We start from the raw sequence: 22,582 nt of genomic DNA, 5'->3' as shown, positions 1-22,582 counted from the left end.
AGTTGCTGAAAATCCGGAACAACACACGCAAAATGCTGGAGGAACTCAGCAGGTCAGGCAGCATTAGTGGAAAACAGGTCCTGATGAAGGGTCTTGGCTCAAAACGTAGAGTGTTTACTCTTTTCTTTTGATGCTGCCTGCTGAGTTCCTCCAGCATTTTGTGTGTGTTACCTTCTAACTAGTCCTCCTTCCTCTCCTCCAAACTTTTTGTTGTGGCTTCTTCCCCTTCCCTTCCAGTCCTGATGATGGTTCTGTCTAAAACATCGACTGTTTATTCATTTCCATGGATGCTGTCTGACTTGCTGAGCTCCTGCAGAATCTCTTGTGCTGTCAGTTTGAAATTAGCTCCCCATCTCCACAAATGGCATTCATTATTTCAGGTGTAAAACACTTAACAATTGGTACTGGAAAATTAGAAACAGAGAGAATGCTTATTCCAAGTCTGGCTTTTTGCATGAGATGCTGGAAACCTGTGGGCCAAGTTCATAAGCACCTGAACTTGGTTAAGGAGCTGATAATGAAATCATCAAGACAATAGGCTTCAAATCACCCATGTAGCAAGGCTGAGAACACAAAGCACTCAAGTAAGGAAATACATTTATTTGCACTTAAAGTTATTACAAATTCATAAATACCTTAGTGTTATGATCTACATAATTATAAATACTGGATAATTCCTAAGAATATCATGTTATAATTGAGATTGGTGATAATAGGACTGAGGTGAAGGAATATCTAATTACACTTGTTGTTACCAAGAATCTTACTTGTGGCACAGAAGGCAGCCAGTTGGCCTTTGAATCCTTGGCTGGTTACCAGCACAACAATATCAACAGTCCAATTTCCCTTCTCCTTAACTTCCTGTGCCCCTGCAAATTACTCTCTCATATATTAGCTCCTCTTTGATTCTTCGACATGAAGGCATAATTTACAACCGTCAGAGAACCAAACAGGCATGTCTTTGGGATGTGTGAGGGAAGCTCACGTGCTCACAGAAAGCATTCGCAAGCTTCTGACACACAGCACCAGACGTCAGGATAGGACCTGGTTGCTGGAAGCTAAGACAGCAGCTTGCCGCCTTGCTGTGCCACCAGGCTTACTGTTAAAATAGATGTTAATGAAATGTTTTTTGGCTGGAGGTACTTTGCTGGAGTAGCAGCTAACTCAGAGAAGAATTAGGATAAGTCCAAATCCTTCCATCATCAGGAACCCCACCGTCCAGGTCATGCTCTCATCCTCTCTACTGCCAGCAGGTAGAAGGTACAGGAGCCTCAATACTCACACCACCAGGTTTGGGAATAGTTACTACCCCTCAACCATCAAGCTCTCGATCCAGACGGGATAATTTCACCCAGCATTGAAATGTTCCCACCACCCATGGACTCACCTTCAAGGGCTCTTCATCTCATATTCTCAATACTTATTGCTTATTTATTCATTATTAATATTTCTTTGTTTTTGTATTTGCACATATTGTTGTCTTTTGCACATCCAAGTAAGGGGTAGTCTTTCATTGACTCTGTTATGGTTATTATTCTATTATGGATTTGTTGAGTATGCCTGCAATAACATGAATCTCAGGGTTGTATATGATGATATATAAGTACTTTGATAATGTGTGGGCACGTGGCCAAGTGGTTAAGGCATTGGACTAGCGACCTGAAGGTCGTGAGTTCGAACCCCAACCGAGGGAACGTGTTGTGTCCTTGAGCAAGGCACTTAATCACACATTGCTCTGCGATGACACCGGTGCCAAGCTGTATGGGTCCTAATGCCCTTCCCTTGGACAACATTGGTGTCATGGAGAGGGGAGACTTGCAGCATGGGCAACTGCTAGTCTTCCATACAACCTTGCCCAGGCCTGCGTCCTGGAGAGTGAAGACTTTCCAGGCGCAGGTCCATGGTCTCGCAAGACTAACGGATGCCTTTACTTTGATAATATATTTACTTTGAACTTTACGAAGAAAATAACTGACAACAATTACGATTCTGTTTTAAACTTCTGTGCCTGGGAAGGTATTGATACAACATAAGAGTTTTCAATGTCAAATGTTCTCCATCACCCACCCCCACCAGCAGGACTATCATTTCCTGTCAGCCACCTTATGTACAGACATTCCTGTGCCCAGTGTCACCCACACTATGACTGTGTGGCTAAGTACAGCTCCAACACCATATTTAAGTTCGCTGATGACAGCACTGTTGTGGGCCGTATTAAAAGTGGGGATGAATCAGCAAACAAGAAGGAGATTGAAAATTTGGCTGAGTGGTGTCATAACAACAACAACTTACTCAGTGTCAGCAAGACCAAGGGACTGATGTAGGCTTCAGAAGAGGAAAACCAGAAGTCCATGAGCCTGTAAAAGTTTCTTCACAGGGGGTCAGGGTTGTGACCCCTTATTTTTATGTTGAATATCAATGATTTAGATGATGGAATAGAAGGCTTGTTGCCAAGATTGCAGATGATACAAAGATTGTTGGATGGGGTAAGTGGTGTTGAAGAAACAGGAAGGCTGTAGAAGGACTTAGATTAGGAGAATGGGCAAGAAAGTGGCAAATGAAATACAATATTGGAAGATGCATGTTCATGCACTTTGGTAGAAGAAATAAATCTGCAGACTCTTTTCTAAATAGGGAGAAAATCCAAAAATTTGAAATGCAAAGGAACTTGGGAGCCTATGTGCAGAACACCCTAAGTATTGTGAACAGTTCTGGACTCCTCATCAAAGAAAAGATGTGCTGGCATTGGAGAGGGTTCAGAGGAGGTTCACAAGAATAATTTCAGGAATGAAAGGGTTATCATACGAGTAACGTTTGATGGATCTGGGTCTGAACTCACTGGAATTTAGAATGATAAGGGGAGATCTCATTGAAACCTTTTGAATGTTGAAAGGTCTCAATAGAGTAGATGTGGAAAGCGTATTTCCATGTTGGGGGAGTCTAGGACAAGAGGGCACAGCCTCAGGTATGTGGGGAGATCATTTATAACAGAGGTCCAGAGGAATTTCTTTAGCCAGAATTTGTGTAATGTATTACCACAGGTAGCTGTGGGGGCCAGGTCATTCGGTTTTTATAAGGCAGAGACTGATAGCTTCTTGATTGTACATGGGATCAACAATTATGGGGAGAAGGTCAGACAGGGGGGCTGAGGTGGGGAAAAGAGGATAAGCCATGATTGAATGGTGGAGAAGACTCCGTAGGTCAAATGGCCCAATTCTGCTCTGATGTCGAATAGACTCATGGTCTTACTTCTATGTAGGACCCCGATGGCCTCAAGCCGTGGAGTCACCTGTTTACAGCCGCCAGGGGAAGGTGTCACAGCCCGTGCGCTCCACTGGAGTTGAAGTGGAGCTGCATTCAGACTGGGTCAGTGCTGCCCCCACCCCCACCCCAGGGCAGTAGTCAGTCTGTATTGTGTCGACTGCGTATTTCCACCACAAAGTTGAAATATGGTCTGGACTATTTTTTTCTGTATTTTACTGATATCTTGCATGTGCTTTCTATCTTGTATGTGCTGTGTGACTGTTAGCACTGCCTTTTGCACCTTGGCGCTGGATTAACGTTGCTCATTTTGGCTGTATTTATGGGTATTTGTGTATGGTTGAATGACAATTAAACTAGAATTGAAGTGCATTGGAAGATTTCTTCCCCAGCTTTGTTAATAGCTGTGCAACACAGTGCAAGAAGCTGATTTGTGCTCCGTATTATTTTACCTGCATCACATACACACGGCCAGCTTTATCCTGATTCAACATTTAGCGCCGGCCCTGAGTACTTGTGGATTGCATTACATCCTTCAAAAAAACTTGATTGGACACAGTATCAGAGGTTACAGGAGAGTTCTGGGGAGAGGGGTAGAGGAGGGAAGAAAATGATCAGCCATGATTGCATGGCAGAGCAGACTCGATGGCCCAGATGGCCTATTTCTGCACCAATGTCCTATGGTCTTGTGGTCTTATGCCAGTAATAAATTTGATCTTTATCCCTTCTGGTGTGGGGGGGGGCATTTATGATCGGGATACCATTCTTTTTTCTGTGGGACGTGGGGTGGGCTTAGTGTTTCTTTCTGAATCACTTTCATGTTCCTTCTTTGTTTTGTGGTGATCTGCAGAAGACAAATTTCAGAGCTATATACGGATACATGCTTTGATAATGATACATGAACCTTTAAACCTAATCACAGAATGGGCTCTTCTTGGAAGTGAAAGACACCCTTTATTTTACTCACGTAACACTTTCACAGTCTGGTGACATTCCTTGCATTACTTTCTCTAAGCGCATGATCCAATGTCCATTCAATGGCCGCTAAAAAGTGGCTGGTTAGTGTAGTCCATCCACTTCAAGGTTTGGTGTATTGTACATTCAGAGATGCTCTTCTGCACCCCACAGTTGTAATGCCTGGTTATTTGAGTTACTGTCACCTTCCTGTCAGCTTGAACCAGTCTGGCCATTCTCCTCTGATCTCTCTCATTAATTAGGTATTTTTGCTCATAGAACTGCCACTCACTGGATTTTTTTTTTTGTTTTTCACACCATTCCTTGTAAACTCTAGAGACTGTTGTGTGTGAATATCCAAGGAGATCAGCAGTTTCTGAGATACTTAAACCACCCTGTCTGGCACCAACAATCATTCCACAGTCAAATTTCTTCCCCAATCTGATGTTTGGTCTGAACAATAACTGAACCTCTTGAACATGTCTGCATGCTTTTATACATTGAGTTGATATCACACGATTGATTGATTAGATATTTGCATTAAGAAGCAGGTGTACAGGTGTACCTAATAAAATGGCCAGTGTGTGTAGGGCCAGTACTCATTGAGAAGTCAATCACACAGTATAACATTTATATACATAGTTACACAGATTTTATTGACTTTAATTTCATAAGTGCTGAATGGGACATATAAACCCAGCTCATAAATTATATATATGAATGTTTAATTATCACAAATTATGATGCATTCATTATTTCAGAAGTTACTGTGAATTGTCTGCATGCCTGCCTCTTTCAAAGTCTTATTTCAGGCTTTCTTGTGACAAATAAAATTATTCTATTAATTTGCCTAGCCATATCCGACAAATCACTGGAGAGAACTCACAGCAATCACTTAATATTCCAAAAAATCAGTAATTATATAACAGCATATGGGGTTACACGGGGCAAGGGTATGAAGAGGCACTTAATGCTATGAGGCCAAAAATAATTTTGGGAATAATGGATGGTTTAAACACTCCTCGAGACACTGAAATGGAGATCTGCACATTTTACACTCAAACACCGATTAGAAATAATTTTCCTGAACAAGGAGATGTACCCTATACCCATCGACTTCATCCAAAATTATCGAGAGGGCTGTGACATATTAAACAGTGTAGTTTGGGCAGAGGGAGCTCAGACGTGGCATTGAAAACACCTATGGTACAATAGAGGTGCGTTTCCACAGACTCACAACCTTTGCCTGTAGGATTGAGGGTCTTCCATCCCTACTCTAATCCCCCCCTCAAAGAACAGGAAATCAGCTTAGAGAAAAATAAGAAGATACTAGTTCGTGTCTTTATTGCCATTCAACTGTATACATGAACAGTATACCACCAAATGAAACAATGTTCCTCGCGACTAACGTGAGTGAGGCTCTCTGTTTGTCGGGGGCGACCGTAGATATTGTGTCATAGCTGTCGAGGTGACACACAAGCCAGTGCAGTGTGATTTGGAGAGTAAGCCGTTGCCCATGCAGGAAGCTTCTTCTCTCCACGCAGCTGATGAACACAAAGGAACAACAGAGACCAATACAGTCTGGCACCAGCAGTGTCACAGAAGTTGCCAGTCATCGTTGTACTCAACATAGGACTGTCTTAGGGACTCCAACTCTAGATTTTTCCTTGGGGGTTTATTCCTGAAGTCTTTCCTATGAGCCACAAGGCGCGGAGATCTGAGATCAGAGTTTCCTTTTCCTAGGTGAGCTGCCAACCACAGCTGAAGAACCTGATGTCCAAAGTGACTGGTTCTAAGACACCAGTAACCTGCCCTTGCCCCTTGTCGTGTCAGTAGATTCCGCTGGGCTGAGTAGCTAAGGCACACGTGAAGGCCTGGAGCTGGACTTGGTTGTCAGGAGCTATTTGAGACGCACACCATTGGAGCATTTACTAGGGAGTGGGAGCTTACCCCCACTGCCTCCCCTGGCTCTAACAAGTTTAAGGACCAAGTTGCACAACTCAGTACATATATCTCACACACACCCAACAAACACAGTAATATTACCACAAATAATAAGGTGTGCTTATGACACAAGTCAAAAGATAAACAGTGTATGAAAGGGTCAAACGAGGCAAAGAACAAATGATAAATGGGTGATAGTGAAGGGCACAAAAATAAACGAGACCTTTTCAGAATGGCAGGCGGTGACTAGTGGGGTACCGCAAGGCTCAGTGCTGGGACCCCAGTTGTTTACAATATATATTAATGACTTGGATGAGGGAATTAAATGCAGCATCTCCAAGTTTGCGGATGACACGAAGCTGGGCGGCAGTGTTAGCTGTGAGGAGGATGCTAAGAGGATGCAGGGTGACTTGGATAGGTTGGGTGAGTGGGCAAATTCATGGCAGATGCAATTTAATGTGGATAAATGTGAAGTTATCCACTTTGGTGGCAAAAATAGGAAAACAGGTTATTATCTGAATGGTGGCCGATTAGGAAAAGGGGAGGTGCAACGAGACCTGGGTGTCATTATACACCAGTCATTGAAAGTGGGCATGCAGGTACAGCAGGCGGTGAAAAAGGCGAATGGTATGCTGGCATTTATAGCGAGAGGATTCAAGTACAGGAGCAGAGAGGTACTACTGCAGTTGTACAAGGCCTTGGTGAGACCACACCTGGAGAATTGTGTGCAGTTTTGGTCCCCTAATCTGAGGAAAGACATCCTTGCCATAGAGAGAGTACAAAGAAGGTTCACCAGATTGATTCCTGGGATGGCAGGACTTTCATATGAAGAAAGACTGGATGAACTGGGCTTGTACTCGTTGGAATTTAGAAGATTGAGGGGGGATCTGATTGAAACGTATAAAATCCAAAAGGGATTGGACAGGCTAGATGCAGGAAGATTGTTCCCGATGTTGGGGAAGTCCAGAACGAGGGGTCACAGTTTGAGGATAAAGGGGAAGCCTTTTAGGACTGAGATTAGGAAAAACTTCTTCACACAGAGAGTGGTGAATCTGTGGAATTCTGTGCCACAGGAAACAGATGAGGCCAGTTCATTGGCTATATTTAAGAGGGAGTTAGATATGGCCCTTGTGGCTACAGGGATCAGGGGGTATGGAGGGAAGGCTGGGGCAGGGTTCTGAGTTGGATGATCAGCCATGATCATAATAAATGGCGGTGCAGGCTCGAAGGGCCGAACGGCCTACTCCTGCACCTATTTTCTATGTTTCTATGTTTCTATGAGTCCATGTTCCAAGACTTCTAATATTTGTTCAAAAGACCGAATGGTAGGAATTGAACCCTGATATTACAGCTGACACTGTAAAACATTACACTAACCTCCATGCTACTGTGCCACCATTAGTTATGTCACTGTTATGCTATTGCACATTGTGATTCCTAACTCCCTTTGTGATCACACTTCCAGGGCCTTGCACTGGTCACCAGCTGCCAAGCTGGGCCACATAATCGACCCTGTACCTCGTCCTAGGCTCTGGCTTCACATCAGAGCATGTTCCCAAATCCCACTGCAGCTGCACTTTCACCTGTGTCCAGCCACAAGTGACTACTTGATTACAGGGTGAACAGAAAAAATAATCAAAGGTTAACCATCATAGAATCCTACAGCAGAACACATCATGTAAATACCATGAAGTCATTCCCATCATATTATGTGCTGTGTCGTATAACGAGGGTGATCATGGTCTTCGACCATGATTGTTCTTGGAAAATGGTTCTACAGAAGTGGTTTACTGGTTCACTTCTTCTGGGCAGCATCTTTACAATACAGGTGACCCCAGCCATTATGAATACTCTTCAGAGATTGTCTGCCTGGCATCAGTGGTCACAAAACCAGGATCTGTGATATGCATCAGCTGCTCATACAACCATCCATCACCTGCTGCCATGGCTTCACGTGACCCTGATCGGTGGGGTGGGGTGGGGGGGCTAAGCAGGTGCTACATCTTGCCCAAGGGAGGGAGTGCCTCACACCTCCTTTAGTAGAGATGCATCTCCACCCTGCCACCCAGACCATGAAGTACCCATGTAAATGAAACCTGTTTTCCAGTACTGAGTCTTCTTTAGCACTTTATAAAATGCATCCTTATGTCCTATTTAAACCTCTTCCTCTTAACCTACACCAATCACCTCTGGCTTGTACACCTCTGTTGCTGGGAGAAGAAGCCTCTTACTGAGTAACCTATCCAAGAATACGGAACAGAAAGGATCTTTCTGGCTCCACTACAGTAATGAAGGTTTTCATTTGATGCTCTATCCACCTTTCACATTGCCTGTGTTTGCCACTCCACCCCATTCCACAGGTCATTCGTCACCAATGCATTCACAGAAAGCTCAAATTACAAAGTTCAAAATAAATTCATTATTAAATACCTGTACTACCTTGAGATTCATTCTTGTAAGCATTTACAGGAAAAATAAAGAAATACAATGGAACTTACAAAAGAAATAAGCATAAGCAATGTTTGGCAAATAACCAATATGCAAAAAACAATATTGAGAGCATGGTTTGTGGAGTCCTTTACAGTGAGTCCATAGGTTGTGGAATCAGTTCAGTATTAAGGTGAGCGAAGTTATCCACGCTGGTTCAGGAGCCTGATGGTTAAGGAGTAATGACTGTCCCTGAAACTGGTGGTGTGGGCATTCCCTGTGATGCACAGGGCTGTATCCACCATAAAAAATGCTATTATCTTTATCCATAAGATTCTTGCTAATGATCATCAAGTACCAGCAGCTCATTACAATTATGTCAAATATCTGCACGCCATTGCACATGTGAAAATGAAGCATGGGTCTTTCTTTTAGCTATTCTGGCTGCTTCCTCTTGGTCAGGAAGTTCCTTGAGTTGAGGAAAGTGAGTTAAAACCTTAATACCATAAGATATAGGAGTAGACCCAGGCCAATCATCCCATCGACTTTTCTTTGTCATTTCATCAGGGCTGCTCCATTTCCCACTCAACCCCATTCTCCTGCCTTCTCCCCGTAACATTTCACGCCCTGACTAATGAAGAACCCATCAACCTCAGCCTTGAATGCACCCAGTGACCTGGCCTCCACAGCCATTTGTGGCAATGAGTTCCATAGTTTCACCATGCTCTAGTGAAAAAAATTCCTCCTCATCTTAATTTTAAATGGACCTCTCTCTGTTTTGAGGTTGTGCCCTCTTTTAACATGTTAGCTACTTGATTGTAAGATAAGGAAAACAGCATCCGCATAATCTTATGTGTCAAGGAAAACAGATTGTGCACTCCAAATGCAAATTAAAAATCAGTTATGAACTAGTTTACAGTTTGTAAAACCCACAGAAAAGAAACACCGTCCATCAAATAGAAACTCAACCTTCTGTACAAAAGGTTTTCTGTTTCAATTTGGAATTTTTTGTCCCGTCACCTTTTATTTTGTCCATTTGAATCTCAAACCTCAAAATTCAATACTTGTAAAATTTGCTTTCTCCACTTTCCATGCCTTCACTTGATCCAAATAATTCCAGATTAATTTTCTTTCTTTGCCCTGGTGATCTGTAACAGTTTCTAATTATTAATTTGCTCAGTGTCACATATCTCCACCCAAAGGAATATTGTCCTTTAGTTAATAAAAACTGGTAACACTTTCATTAAAAATCATCTCTAATGCCCATTACACCGCTGGCGTTTAAGGCAGCAATGAAAGTCCTCCATCTCTGGAGGTGTTCAGGGCTTCCTTCATCGTGTCAGTAGCTTCCTCTCAGTTTTCACTACTGTCACTCATGCAAGTCCCAGGTGGAAACTCAGGAATACCGACGCACTCAGATGGAGAAGAATTCTTCATTGCTGTTTCTGTAACAATTTTTGTTTTATCAGTCAGTGTTGTTAGCCCTGAGCTGAACCCCAAAACCTGGAGAATTGGTGGATCACTCTTGGTCTGTCCTCTACCCTTTGACCTGTTTGGCATGGGTGATCCTACCAAGAGCCAAAGCATAAAGCCCTGGTTCCAGCCAACATAGCTCTCTGGGTTGTTGATGCACACAAGCTTCCAAACCACAAGGTTGTGGTCCTCTTGGATGATTAAAAGTCATTCTCTTTCAATAAAGATACAAAAGGACTTTATAAGATTAAAAGTCATCATCATCATCATCATCAGGTGCCGTGCCCAGTTTGAGCTTTGACTGCCATGGCCAACACACTCCTGTTTCAGGTCAAGTGGATCAACTCATTGGTATTCATTTCCAGTTCTCTGGCTGCTGTCTCCATTATCATTTGTCTTTGTCTTCCTCTTGCTTTCTTCCCTTCGATCTTTCCCATGATTACCGTGCATTTGAACTCCTCTCTCCTAATCACATGTCCAATGAAGTTACGTTACTTTTTCATGATCTCATACATTATTTCTCTTTTCGCGCTTGCTCTGTTCATGACATTCTCATTAGATATTCATTTTGTCCATGATATTCTTTGCATCCTCCTCAAAAAAGTCATACTCATTCAAAAAAGATACAAAAGGACTTTATAAGTGGTCAGACCCTACTTGGAAAACTGTGCTCAGTTGTGGTCGCCTCACTACAGAAAGGATGTGGAAACTATAGAAAAGGTTCAGAGGAGATTTATGATTATGATTAATAATGATTATGATTATGAGGACACACAGTCCTCTTTTATTGTCATTTAGTAATGCATGCGTTAAGAAATGATACAATATTTCCTCCAGTGTGATATCACAAAACACAGGACAGACCAAGACTGAAAAAAACTAACAAAACTACATAATTATAACATACAGTTACAACAGTGCAACAATACCATAACTTGATGAAGAAGTCCATGAGCACAGTAAAAGTTCAAAGTCTCTCAAATGTCCCACATCTCACGCAGACGGGAGAAGGAAGAAAAACTCTTCCTGCCATACCCGACCACGGTCCGACTCTGAGTCATCCGAAAACTTCGAGCTCTGATCAGCTCCCCGACACTGAGTACTGAGCGCCATCTCTATCCAAGCGACTTGACCTCCATCTCGGTCGCCACCAGCAGGCAAAGCTGGGGATTTTGAGGCCTTCCCTCCAAAAGATTCCCAACCGCGCAGTAACGACAGCAGTGAACGAGCGTTTCAGAAATTTTTCCAGATGTTCCTCTGTGCTTTCACGTCCATCTCCATCAAATCAGAATTGTCCACGGCCCCTATTTAACGGATATGATATCATTTCTTACCGGAGGGCTGCGCGCGCGGCACGCTGCTCTCTCTCCTCCCCCCTGGATTGGGGAGCATACCTTATTAGAATAGGTTGAGTGAACTCGGCCTTTTTCCCTTGGAGCAATGGAAGGTGAGAGGTGACCTGACAGAGTTGTATAAGATGATGAGAGGCATTGATCCGTGTGGATAGTCGGAGGCTTTTTCCCAAGGCTGAAATGGCTAGCATGAGAGGGCACAGTTTTAAGGTGCTTTGAAGTAGGTACAGAGGAGATGTCAGCGGTAAGTTTTATATGCAGAGAGTGGTGAGTGCGTGGAATGGGCTGCCAGTGATGATGGTGGAGGCGGATATGATAGGGTTTTTTTAAGAGACTCCTGGACAGGTGTCTGGAGCTCAGAAAAATAGAGGACTATAGGTAATCCTAGGTAATTTCTCAGGCAAGGACATGTTCGGCACAGGTTTGTGGGCTGAAGGGCCTGTGTTGTGCTGTAGGTTTTCTATGTTTCTATGTTTCTATAAAAGCAAAACCCACTCCCAAGAGTTTACTCTTCTCCTTTGTGAGCAGTAGCTTCAGTACGGCATTGACTCAAGGGTTCAAAGGTCCATTTAATGTCAGAGAAATGTATACAATATACATCCGGAAATGCTTTTTCTTCGCAAGCTCCCCACATTTTCTCAATGTTGTTATATCAGTTTACTCCTTACAGACATAACACTATTTATATAGTTATTGCAATGATAAAATAATTGAAGTTTAGCAGTTCAATGTTCAAAGTAAATTTATTATCAGGTACATTTGTATATGTCACCATACATTACCCTGACATTATATTTTTAGATGTAGGACCAGAATTAGGCCTTTCGGCCCATCGAGTCTGCTCTGCTATTTCATCATGGCTGATCCATTTTCCTCTCAGCCACAATCTCCTGCCCTCTCCCTGTTGTTATGTTTTGTAATTTCAGAACATTAAATTAATTCAAAGGAAGATATAGGAGTCTGGGAATACAAATATAACTTTGTCTTTGTTTTCGGCAAAGTATGATAACATATGCAATTAGTGTACTTTACATATAACCGGTTAGATGAACAAGACCAATCAACCAATATATATTTCCATCTGGCATAATTTACATATTATTATTTAATTATTCATGGTTTTATATTACTATATTTATTCTTGGTTGGTGCAACTGTAACGAAATACAATTTCCCTCGGGATCAATAAAGTATGTCTGTCTATCTATCTATCTATATAGAAGACTACTCAAGTTTTGATGTAATATTAAATACATAATACCCATATGCCTGCACGCCCTGACAAATCAACAACCTATCAACCTCTGTCTTGGCCTCCACAGCCGCCTAGGGCAATGAATTACACAGATTCACCACCCTCTGGCAAAAGAAATTCCTCCTCATCTCCATTCTAAATGAACGTCCCTTTATTCTGAGGCTGTATCCTTTGGTCTTAAACTACCCACAACATCCTCTCCACATCCACTCTATTGAAGCCTTTCAACTAGATTTCAAAGAGGTTCCCTCCCACCCATTCTTCAATGTGTATCCTTTGGACGAGAAGCTCCCAGCTCTACATAGAACAAAGAAAAACTACAAAAAAAGAAAACAAACAATTATAATGAATAAGTAAGTAATAAATTATGAGAACATGAGTTATAGAGTCCTTGACAGTGAGTCCATTGATTGTACAATCAGTTCATTACTATTCTCCACTCTAACCTTTCACTTTTTCTCACCTACCTATCACCTCTCCCTGTGTCCTGTCCTTCTTCTCTTTCTCTTATAGTCCACTCTCCTCAATTATCAGATTCTTTCTTCTCCTGCCCTTGAGCTTTCCCGCCCATCTGAGTTCACCTATCACCTTCCAGCTAGTCTCCTTCCCCTCCACCCGACTTTTTATTCTGGCATCTTCCCCCTTCCTTCTCAGTCCTAAAGAAAGGTCTTGGCCCGAAACGTCAACTGTTTATTTATTTCCGTAGGAGCTGCCCAACGTGCCTAGTTCCTCCAGCATTTTGTGTGTGTTGTTCAGGATTTCCAGCATCTGCAGACTTTCTCAAGTTTGTGATTACTGCAGATTAGTTGCTTTTCAGTTGTTTCTTACTGTATTCCTAATTGCTCTGTTTTTAATGTCATGAGTATGTTGTGTGTTTCTTACTACTCTCCAGTATTGCTTGTCTTCTCGTTTTCCCCTGTTAATTATCTGTTATTTGGCAACAATCTCCTAAAACACAATGATGTGTAACTCATAGCCTCGAGTAGTAGCAAAATAATATTGAATGTACCAAATAATTAATGTTGGTGACCCAGAAAAAGCATCTCTGATGATTTGGCATTTTAATAATAATTTTGTTTTAACCCATAATTGTTTCAGTTTTTTTGTCCTGATCCCTTATTTTTGCTGCTTTGGGTATTTATTGAGGATAGCTGCTCCCATTCTCCAAATGTTGCCCTACTTTTGAAAAAATACTTTGTTTTAGTACACTACTGTTGATTATTAAATACATCCATAGCTTCTTATTGATTGGCATTAATTAATTAAGTAAGTTCAGAATATTGAAATCCAGAGTTTAACTATAAAAGCCATCTATGGAACTTAGCTTCCTTTCCCAGATATTTTTGAGGCTTCAGCATGTTTGTATTAACTTTGTGTTCTTTATTAATATAGTTTTTGACTCATTTATCATTACAAAGAGTTAAAGATTGCATTAAAATTATACAGATTGGAAGTTAATTCAAATACAATAACCAGTGCTCCAAGAACTGAATGTAGAAGAAACTAAATCTAAAAGTAACTTTAATTACTCAAAGTCAACAAAATTACCGAGTGATACCTTTTATATGAGGTCAGTATTAAATGTCACAATAGATTTCAGTACTACTCATCTGAGAAGGCATACAACATCATCTAGAACTTTCATTCTTAACTGGCTTTCACAAGGTCTGCTGGATGTTGTAGCTGTGAACAGCGCAGCAGGTAATATATCTCTCACCAATGAGTACTTTGCTGGCAATTTTGTCTGGAATTATCCATAAACACGGGCATCTGACTGAAACAGCTGTGTGTCACTGACACTAGGGAGTCTTAAATCATTGCAAAGTGTGGCAATATTTCAGCATGACGTCCAAGTCTGGACAGGAATGCAGGAAGTGTTTCTGTATTCAATCGGAACTTAGTGAAAGAAAAGAAAAACCTGTTTGCCTGCTCCACTTACATAATAGCACTTAACCAGCCTTGTAATACTGAGGCCTCCTTCAGGGCTGACAAAACTTAAAAGCAATGATATTCACAACATCATTAGCTCAAAGTGAAAAGTTTGATGGACTACAGATCATGAACTCTTTGGGGTTTCTACTGCCGCTTGCATAGTGGGGTGGGGTGGGAGTTGCTACTTCTCCTGGTGCAGTCAGGGAGGGAGAGTGGGGGTTCGATACTTTGGCTGCTACCTGTGAAAATGGGACTGGGGGGCTTCGGGGCTTTAACGTTTCTATCATTCATCCTATGAGGTTTCTTGTTTTGTGGATGTCTATGAAGAGTATGAGTTTCAGGTTGTATATTGTATACATAGTCAGATGTTAAGTTAACATTTATACCGTTGAAATCTACATGCCCCCTTTTGTAAACCTGATACCGGCCAGAAATAAGAACAAGCAAAGGCTTATGGAGAGCAGAACGGAAGAGATTCTGCAGATTCCAGGACTGCAGAGCAATACACACAAAATGCTGGAGGAACTCAACAGGTCAGGCAGCATCTGTGGAAATAAATATATAGTCGATGCCCTGGGCATCAGGACATGGAAAGGGAGGGAAAGAACACCAGAATAAGAAGGTGGAGGCAGAGGGAGGAGGAAAAGCTCGAAGGTGAAGCCAGGTGGGTGGGGGAGGGGGTAGATAGTTAAGGAAAGCAAAGGGCTGGAGGTGAAAGAATCTGATAGGAGAGGAGAGTTAAATTTAGGAGAAAGGGAAGAAGGTGGGTAACCAAGGGATGTGATAAGCAGGTGGGGAAAAATGGTGAGAGGCCACAGAGTGGGGAATTGATGATGAGGGAAGGGGGAGGTGAAAAAATTACCCGGAGGAAAAATGGATGTTCATACCATCAGGTTGGAGCCATGAGGAGAGCAGATTTGAGCTCAGGTTTAACCAGTGATTTTGGATAACATACTGTAGGTCTCCTTAGGGTTTCACAATGTGAACACCAGGAGCAATCACTCCTGCTAATGTCTGTGAAGTTAGCCTGCAGTCATGAAACTTAATTCAGGTTCAGATTTAGATTTACTTATCACCTGTATATCAAAACATACAGTGAAATGAATAAACTGCATTAACAACCACCAGCATAACCTAGCAGGAGGTTTGCTATTGCTGCACGGGGGGGCGGGGGGTTGCGGGAGGTGGAGGAGGTTAGGGGAGGTTGCAGTGGGATGGGAATGGGAGCACCAGAACAGATTATGGGAATGGTTGTGGAGAAAGATTTTGTTAAACCTACATACAAATTCAGGAATCAAAATCTCGGACATGTAAAGACTAATGTTCTGAGCTAAATATATTTAAATGAGAAGAGTATTGAAGGAAAGGCAGATGAGTTTAGAGCATCGATCAGCACGTGGAATTGTGACATTGTAGCCATTAGTGAGACTTGGTTGCAGGAAGGGCAGGACTGCAGCTCAGTGTTCCTGGGTTCTGTTGTTTTAGACCTGATAGGGCGGGAGGGATTAAAGGGGAAATGTTGGCATTACTAGTCAGGAGAAACGTTCAAAGTTCGAAGTATATTTATAATCAAAGTATCTATATTATATACAACCTTAAGGCTCGTCTCCTTACAGGCAGCCTCAAAACAAAGAAACCCAATAGTACCCATTGTAGATGAAGACTGTCAGACACCCAATATGCAGAAAAATAAACAAATCATGCAATCAGTAAGGAGTAAACAATTAACATTCAGAACTAAAGTCAATGAAGGCAAGTTCACAGACATGAAAGTAGTCAACACTGCAGGCTGTCCAGGAACCCGTCAACTGCAGGCCACAGCCTCAGTTCAGCACAGAGATGAGTAAACTTCATTGAGCAGCGAGCTGAACACTGGCTCGTCCTTCATCTCTGGCCCCAACACCCTGGCCCTTTCAATCTGGTCCAGCACTTAAATCGGTGAGACGTCGGGTTGTCGCTCACTCTCAGACCCAGGTGCTGCCATTTCGATGTGAATCTCAGGCCTGGGCCCTGTCGCATCAAATCAGTCAGTACCAGAACTTTCCAACTGGCCTGCAGCTTAAATCAGTCAGCTTGTTCCTCACTCTCAGTCAGGGTAGTCTGGGGAGTTTGTCTTCTGAGGTTTTACAGGAAGAAATGAGGAATATGAAAGGTATGACCACGTTAATTGGCTTATATGATGGAGGAGCAAGTTTGTAGAGAGACAGCAGACTGTTGCAAAGAACATAAGGTCATTATAGTAGGTAATATTAACCTTCCACAGATTTCCCATACTGTAAAAGGGCTGGGTGGGAGTTTGTGAAATGTGTTCAGGAAAGTTTCCTTAATCAGTACATAGAATTCCCAAAAAGAGAGTATGATACTAGATGTCCTATCAGGGAATGAGATAGGGCAGGTGACAGAATTTTGAGTTGGGGAACACTTTGATCTAGTGATCACAATGTCATAAGATTCAAGATGATTATGGAAAAAGATAAGTCTGGTCTGTGGGTTGAGATGCTAACTTGGAGAAGGGCCAATTTTGATGGTATCAGGAAGGCTCTGGCAAATGTGGATTGGGACAGGTTGTTTTCTGGCAAAGTTGTACTTGGTAAATGGGAGGCCTTCAAAAGTGAAATTTTGAGTTTATAGAGTCTGTATATTCCTGTCAGAATAAAAGGCAAGGATAACAGATTTAGGGAACCTTGGTTTCTGAGAGATATTGAGGCTCTGGTTAAGAATAAAGAGGAGGTGCATGACAGGTATAGGCAGGTAGGGACAAATGAAGTCCTTGATGAATATGAGAAATGCTACAGAACATTTAAGAAGGAAATCAGGAGGGCTAAAAAAAAAGGCATATGGTTGCTCTAGCAGACAAATTGAAGGAGAATCTTAAGGGCTTCTACCAATACAATGAGAGCAAAAGAACAGCAAGGGGCAACTTGGTCTTCTGGAAGATCAGAGTGGTAGTTGAAGCTTTGGACACTACCTCACTTTTTTTAATACATACTATTTCTGTTTTTGCACGTTTTTTAAAAATCTATTCAACATATGTAATTGATTTACTTGTTTAATTATTATTATGATGTTTTATTTTATTTATTATTATTATTTTTTCTCTCTGCTAGATTTTATTGCATTGAACTGCTGCTGCTAAGTTAACAAATTTCATGTCACATGCTGGTGATAATAAACCCGATTCTGATTCTGATCTATATGTGGAGCTGAAAGAGATGGGGAGATCTTAAATAGACATTTTGCATCTGAATTTACTCGGGAGATGGAGACAGAAACTATAGAAGTGAGGCAAGGCAGCAACAAGGTCATGGACCCTGTCCAGATTACGGAGGAAGAAGTGTTTGCTGTCCTGAAACAAATTAGGGTGGATAAATCCCCAGGGCCTGACAAGGTGTTCCCTCAGATCCTGTGGGAGGCAAGTGCAGAAATTTCAGGGCCCTTATTAGAGATATTTAAATCATCCTTAGTGACAGGTGAAGTGCTGGAGGACTGGAGGATAGCTAATGTTGTTGTGTTGTTTAAGAAAGGCTCTTAGAATAAGCCAGGAAATTATAGATCGGTGAGCAGAGAAGTTATTGGAAGGGATTCTAAGGGACTAGATATATAAGTATTTGGATAGACAGGGATTGATTAGGGACAGTCAACATGTCTCTGTGTGGTAAGTTGTGTCTATCCAATATTGTAGAGATTTTCGAGGAAGTTACCAGGGAAGTTGATGAAGGCAGAACAGTGAATGTTGTTCACAAGGACCTTAGCAATGCCTTTGATGAGGTCCTTCGAGAGGTTGGTCCGGAAGGTTCAGTCACTTGGCATTCAACATGAGGCAGTACATTCTATTAGATATTGGTTTTGCAGAAAAAGCCAGAGAATAGTTGTAGATAGTCACCTCTCTGACTGGAAGCCTGTGACTAGTGGTGTGTCACAGGGATCGGTGCTGGGACTATTGGAACTTACAGCAGGATCTGGGCCAGCTAGAAAAACGGGTTGAAAAATGGCAGATGGAATTTAGTACAGACAAGTGCGAGGTTTGCACTACAACAAGGATAGGTCTTACACAGTGAACAGTAGGGCACTGAGAAGTGCAGTAGAACAAATGGACCTGTGAATACAGATCCATAACTCATTGAAAGTGGCATCATGGGTATATAGGGTTATAAAGAAAGCTTCTGGCACATTGGCCTTCATAAATCAATGTATTGAGTACAGGAGTTGGGATGTTAAGTTGAAATTATATAAGATGTGGGTGAGACAACGGGAAAGATGCAAAGGTCATTGAAAGAGTGCAGTGAAAATTTACAAAGATGTTGCCCGGAATTGAAGACCTGAGATACAGGTCCTCAAGTTGAATAGATTTAGAATTTATTCACTCAAACATAGAAGATTCAGGGGAGATTTGATAGAGATATACCAAATTATAATGGGTATAGATAGGGTATATGCAAGCAGGATTTTCCACTGGGGTTGGGTGGGACTACAACCAGAGGTCATGGATTAAGGGTGAAAGGTGAAAGGTTTAAGTGCAACCTGAGGGGGCCTTCTTCGCCCAGAGGACGGCGAGAGTGTGGAACAAGCTGCCAACACAAGTGGTGGATTCAGGTTTGAGTTCAACATTTAAGAGATATTTGGATAGGTACATGGATGGAAGGAATACTGAGGCTGTCATCCAGGTCTCCTAGCCTGGAGAAGTGAGTGAAGGAGAAGATAATGGTCAAATAATATATAGCATTTGAACATATTTTCATTGTTTCTGACCACTCACTTGACATCACTAATCTTTTGGAAAAATTTCATTCAAAGGTCACAACCTCAGTATAAAAGGATGTCTCTTTATAACAGAGGAATTTCTTTAGCCTGAGGGTGGTGAATTGTGGAGTTCATTGCTACAGACGTCTGTGAAGGCAAATCATTGGGTATATTTAAAGCGGAGGTTGACAGGTTCTTGATTAGTAAGGTGTTAAAAGTTAGGGGAGTAGGCAGGAGAATGAAGTTAAGAGGGATAATAAATCAGCCATGGTGGAATGGAGACCAGACAGCCTAATTCTTCTACTATGTCTCATGGTCTTATGGTCTTCGTGTGCTCTTGCCTATCTTTTGGTACGAGGCATCTACCCAGAGTTTCAGCTTCTCCATTTGTCCAAGCCCTTCAGCGAATGCAACGGAACAGAGTTATAGGAAAGTACAGCACAGAAAAAGGCCCTTTGGCCCATCTAGTCCTTTCCTTTCACCCACAGCTGTTTCTGCACGTTCCAAATTACCTCAACATCTGTATCAGTCACAATTCACATAGCCGTCAGGAGATGCCTACTGGTATTGTTTAATGCAAGCTAACTATAAGAAGTCGAAGTTATTTGCAGGTGTTCTCAGTATTTTCAGGAGAGAAGGTGAGCGGCCAGATGTCGTGGTCCACATGGGGACCAATGACATAAATAGGAGTGGGGATGAGGTCCTGAAGAAGGAATATAGGGAGTTATGAAAAAAGTGAAAAAGCAGGACCTCAAGGGTGGTAATCTCGGGATTGCTGCCTGTGCCACGAGACAGAGAGGGTAGGAACAGGAAGTTATGGCAGATGAACGTGTGGTTGAAGAGTTGGTGCAGGGGGCAGGGGTTCCGATTTCTGGATCATTGGGATCTCTTCTGGGGAAGGTCTGACCTGTACAAAAAGGACGGGCTGCACCTGAACTGGAAAGGGACCAATATCCTGGTGGCAGGTTTGCTAGAGCTGTTGGGGAGGGTTTAAACTAGTTTGGCGGTGGGGTGGGAATCAGAATGTGAGTGCAGAGATTAGGGTAGAAGGACAAGGGCATGATGCTGTGTGTTCTGAGTTGGTGGGGAAGGACAGGCAGGGGACAAAGCATAAATGTAGCCAGTTAGAGGGGTTAAAATGTGTCTATTTCAACGTTAGGAGTATTAGGAATAAAGGGAATGAACTTAGAGCATGGATCAATACGTGGAACTACGATGTTGTGGCCGTTACTGAAACTTGGCTAGAGGAAGGGCAGGATTGGCTGATGCAGGTTCCGGGGTTTAGGTGTTTTAAAAGGAATAGGATGGGAAGTCGAAAAGATGGCGGGGGGGAAGGGAGTAGCATCACTGGTCAGGGATAGTATCACGGCTATAGAAAGGGAGGACGCTGCAGAGGGAGTGTCCACTGAGTCGGTGTGGTTGGAAGTCAGAAATAGGAAGGGATCAATCACTGTGCTGGGAGTAGTCTATAGGCCCCCAAATAGCCCTCGGGACACCGAGGAGCAGATAGGCAGACAGATTTTAGAATGGTGCAGGAAATACAGGGTTGTAATTATGGGTGATTTCAACTTTCCTCATATTGACTGGCACCTCCTGACTACAAGGGGGATAGATGGGGCTGAATTTATCAGGTGTGTTCAAGAAGGATTCCTGACACAGTGTGTGGACTGGCCGACGAGAGGAGAGGCCATACTGGGTCTAGTTCTGGGTAATGAACCTGGTCAGGTGGCAGACCTCTTGGTGGGGGAGCATTTTGGTGAGAGTGACCACAACTCCCTTAGCTTCAGCATAGCTATGGAAAAGGATAAAAACAGACAAAATGGGAAAGTGCTTAACTGGGGAAGGGCTAACCATGAAGGGATGAGGCAGGAACTAGCGAGAGTAAATTGGAAACAGATGTTCAAGGGTGAAAGCACAGAAGTAATGTGGAGGAAGTTTATGGCCACTTGTGCTGGGTTCAGGATAGGTTTGTCCCACTGAGACAAGGAAAAAATGGTAGGAAAAGGGAACTATGGCTGGCCAAACACGTGAGGCAACTCGTCAAGAGGAAGAAGGAAGCATATGTTAGATATAAGAAGCAGGAAGCAGGAGGGGAAATGTAGAAATACAGGGTAACCAGGAAGGAGCTTAAGAAAGGACTTATGAGAGCTTGAAGGGGGCACGAGAAGGCCTTGGCATGTAGGACTAAGGAGAACCCCAAGGCGTTCTATGCATATGTGAAGAACAGAATGATGACAAGAATGAGGGTGGGGCTGCTAAAGGATAAAGAAGGCAACATGTGCCTGGAGGTGGAGGAGGTTGGGGAGGTCCTAAATGAATACTTTGCTTCAGTATTCACAAGTGAAAAGGACCTTGATCAGGGAGAGGTCGAAATAGAACAGGCCTGTGTGCTGGACAATGTGGAGATTAAGGAGGAAGAAATGTTGGATCTTCTTAAAAACATCAAGATTGATAAGTCCCTAGGGCCGGACGTGATATACCCCAGGTTGCTGTGGGAAGTGAAAGAAGAGATCGCTGGAGCAGTAGCTATGATCTTTGAATCCTCTTTGGCTGTAGGGGAGGTGCCGGAGGATTGGAGAATGGCAAATGTAGTTCCCTTGTTTAAAAAAGGTAATAGGGAGAATTCTGGAAACTATAGACCAGTGAGTCTTACCTTGGTGGTCTGCAAACTATTGGAAAGGATTCTTAAGGATAGGATATACGAGCATTTGGAGAAGTACAGTCTGTCCAAGGATAGTCAACATGGCTTTGTGAAGGGAAGTTCGTGCCTCATGAGCCTATTTGAGTTTTTTGAAGAGGTAACAAAAGAGATTGATGAGGGTAGTGTGATAGATGTGGTCTACATGGATTTTAGCAAGGCATTTGACAAGGTCCCCCATGAGAGACTCATCCAGAAAGTCATGGGGCATGGGATCAGTGGAACCTTGGCTGTTTGGATAAAAAATTGGCTTACAAGAAGAAAGCAGAGGGTAGTAGTGGAAGGAAAGTATTCTGCCTGGAGGTCGGTGACTAGTGGAGTGCTGCAAGGATCATTCCTGGGACCCCTGCTCTTTGTGATTTTTATAAATGACCTGGATGAAGAGGTGGAAGGATGGATGAGCAATTTTGTGGATGACATGAAGATTGGAGGAGTTGTGGATGGAGCTGTAGGTTGTAGAAGGTTACAAGGGGATATAGACAGGATGCAGAGTTGGGCAGAAAAGTGGCAGATGGAGTTCAATCCGGATAAGTGTGAGGTTTTGCA

The sequence above is a fragment of the Mobula hypostoma genome, chromosome 2 (genome assembly GCF_963921235.1).
Source record: "Mobula hypostoma chromosome 2, sMobHyp1.1, whole genome shotgun sequence".
Lineage (NCBI taxonomy): Eukaryota > Metazoa > Chordata > Chondrichthyes > Myliobatiformes > Myliobatidae > Mobula > Mobula hypostoma.
The sequence above is the reverse complement of the archived record's forward strand: the minus strand, read 5'-3'. Positions refer to the sequence as shown.